This window comes from Tachyglossus aculeatus, chromosome 2 (assembly GCF_015852505.1).
Source record: "Tachyglossus aculeatus isolate mTacAcu1 chromosome 2, mTacAcu1.pri, whole genome shotgun sequence".
NCBI classification, from domain to species: domain Eukaryota; kingdom Metazoa; phylum Chordata; class Mammalia; order Monotremata; family Tachyglossidae; genus Tachyglossus; species Tachyglossus aculeatus.
Window position 1 is genome coordinate 58,799,236 of NC_052067.1, and position 3,423 is coordinate 58,802,658.

Here is a 3,423-nt window from a genome sequence, read left to right on the forward strand (position 1 = left end):
TTATCACTTCTATCTACTCTTTCACTTACTGTAAATTTGGCAACCTGTGAAAACTCATTTCTCCTATTAAATTGTAAACTCCTTGAGGGCAGAAATAGCGTGTCATGCCGTGCTTGCAGAAGGCAATCCTACTGCCGTTGCTATCTGCAAATGTTTTTATGTCTGTCTCCCATATTGGATTGTTGGCTCTTTATTAGCTCCCCTAGAATGTAAGCTCCTCATTTGCCGGGACTGTGTCTACAAACTCGATTGTTTGGTACTCTCCCAAGTACTCAGGATGGTGCTCCTGACTGTAAACTTGATGTGGGTAGGGACTATGTCTACCTCCTTTGTTGTATTGTACTCTCCCAAGTGCCTAGTACAGTGCTCTGCACACAGTAAGCACTCAGTAAATACCATTGACTGACTGATTTATTACTCTGCACACAGTAAATGTTCAAAGCATAGCACTGATTCATTGTGAACAGGGAACACCTTTGTGCTTCCTGTGCACTTCCTTAAGCATTTAGTACAGTTTAGAACACTCAGTGGGGGCTCACCGCCTCACATGCAGAAACCTGCCAGTACAGTCCCCTCCACACAGTATGTTTCCTTGTATATGGTAGATGCTCAATAGAGTGTTCTGCACACAATCAGTACTGCCATAGCTGTTCCTTCTGTTGATTTTGGTAACAAAGGAGTTTTGAGAGTAGAAGTGGGAGAACCAGTCAGGGAAGTAGGAATCTTCCTGCTGAGACTGTGAGCCCCACGTGCGACAGGGACTATGTCCAACCTGATTATGTTGTATCTACCCCAGCGCCTAGAAAGGTGTTTGGCACATAGTAAGCAATTAATAATACCATCTGTAAAATGAAGATTGAGACTTTGAACCTCATGCGGGACAGGGACTATATCCAATCTGATTATGTTGTATCTACCTCAGAGTTTAGAACAGTGCTTGGTACATAGTAAGCAATTAATAGTACTATTTTTTTATTATTAACTATGATAATAATAATGAAACTGTCCATAGCATATCGAGCTCAGCTGGCCTATCACCAGCTCCTTTGCTGTTCCCTTTCCTCAACTGATTTTGCCTGTCCCTTCTGCCCTTCCTGGGAAATGGTAGGATAGATAATGATTGATCCAAACCGCCTGAAGCTGGAGTTTCTAATAATCCATCATTTCTTCATTAATAGAGTCAATCAGTAGTGGATGTAGAGGTAGGCTGAAATTGGGCCGGTTAAATATTGTATGTCAGATTTTTTTGTTTTATTAAGACGTTATTGATAAGATCATCAGGGAAAAGAGATAGGGAGATGGGGTGCTGGGGGATTTCAGGAAGGAGTTAGAAGTCTGAAATAATTCATGGGAGCAATGGACATGGAACTCGATGACGAAGAAGCAGTGATGTTGCTGAACAGGAGAAAGGGAAGAGATGTAGCACTGTACTCTCTCAAGCACTTTGAATGATAATAATAATAATGGTATTTTTCAAAGCATTTACTATGTGCCAGGCACCGTGGTGGATATTGGCTTCAAAGCTCTCCATCACCTTGCCCCCTCCTACCTCACCTCCCTTCTCTCCTTCCATAGCCCAGTCCGCACCCTCCGTTCCTCTGCCGCTAACCTCCTCACTTTGCCTCATTCTCACCTGTCCCGCCGTCGACCCCCGGCCCACGTCCTTCCCCTGGCCTGGAATGCCTCCCTCCCCACATCTGCCAAACTAGCTCTCCTTCTCCCTTCAAAACCCTACTGAGAGCTCACCTCCTCCAGGAGGCCTTCCCAGACTGAGCCCCCCTTTTTCCTCTGCTCCTCCTTTCCTCCCCACTCCCTCCCTCTGCCTTACCCCTTTCCCCTCCCCACAGCACTTTTATATATTTGTACATATTTATTACTCTATTTATTTTATTAATGATGTGTACCTAAGTATAGTTCTATTTATCTATTTACACCTGTCTACTTGTTTTGTTGTCTGTCTCTCCCTTCTAGACTGTGATTCTGTTGTTGGGTAGGGACTGTCTCTGTTGCCAAATTGTACTTTCCAAGCACTTAGTACAGTGCTCTGCACACAGTAAGTGCTCAATATATATGATTGAATGAATGAATGTAAGCCAATCGGGTTGGACCTAGTCGCTGTCCCACAGGAGGCTCACAGGCTCAATCCCCATTTTAGTAGCTTGAGAAACATGTAGAAAAGAAGCAGAGAAGCAGCATGACTTAGTGGAAGGAGCATGGGCTTGGGAGTCAGAGGATATGGGTTCTAATCTCAGGTCTGTCCCTTGTCTTCTGTGTGACCTTGGGCAAGCCACCTAACTTCTCTGGGCCTGTTAACTAATTTGTAAAATGGGGATTAAAACTGTGAGCCCTATGTAGGACAATCTGATTATGTTGTATCTACCCCAACACTTAGAACAGTGCTTGGCACATAGCGCTTAATAAATACCATAATTGTTATTATTTTACAGATAACTGAGACACAGAGAAGTGAAGTGACTTGCCTGAGTTCACACAGAAGATAAGTGACAGAGCTGGAATTAGAACCCCTGAACTCCTGATTCCCGGGCTCATGTTCGATCCACTATGCCATGCTGCTTTTCTGCACATGGTAAGTGCTCAAGAAATATCACTGATTGAGGTAACAGCTGAGTTGGGGTTTGCAGTGGTGGAAGTTGACTTGGTGTTTGGTTTTTCACCAACTGTGCTCTAGGGTACAAGCATTGGCGTGAAGGAAGCACACTGGGGCAGTAAAACAGGGTCAGGTATTAATGGAGAGATCAGTGGAGAGGCATGAGGTTTAGTCAGTCAATCGTATTTATTGAACTCTTACTGTACGTAGAGCACTGATGAAGTGCTTGGGAAAGTACGATAGAACAATAAACAAATAAAAGAGGATGAGGGAATTGTTGGAGAGGATAATCTTGAATATGCATCAGAGGAGGGGAGTGGTGTATGTTGAGTTGGGAAAAATTGACGTATCTGAGGTCTCTGTGGGCACTGAGAAGAGGAGGTGATTGTATTTCAGTATCGGTGAGATTAAAGTGGTACAGTATCTTGTGATGATGAGATCTAGTGTGTGTCCAAGTTGGTGTGTGAGTGGAGTTGAACAGGAAGTCAGAGGAGATGAGAGGTCACTCTCTGCAACACTTAATTGCCTTGTCTCCCTGCTTCCATTCTTGAGCAAGCTCCTCACGTGAATCCTGACATCCGCTGGCTTCACTCCCTCTCCTCCGATTTGTTAGATTGTGAGCCCCATGCAGGACAAGGACCGTGTCTAATTCTCAATTGTGTATTCTCTCCCAGTGCTTAGTACAGGGCTCTGCACCAGTAACTGATTAAAAAATACTAGAAAAAAATATTATTCTTATTCCCACATCCTTTCGGGCCCTCTGCAGTGTGGTTTGTTTCCTTGACTCCACTAGAGCCATGCTCTCTGAAGTTACC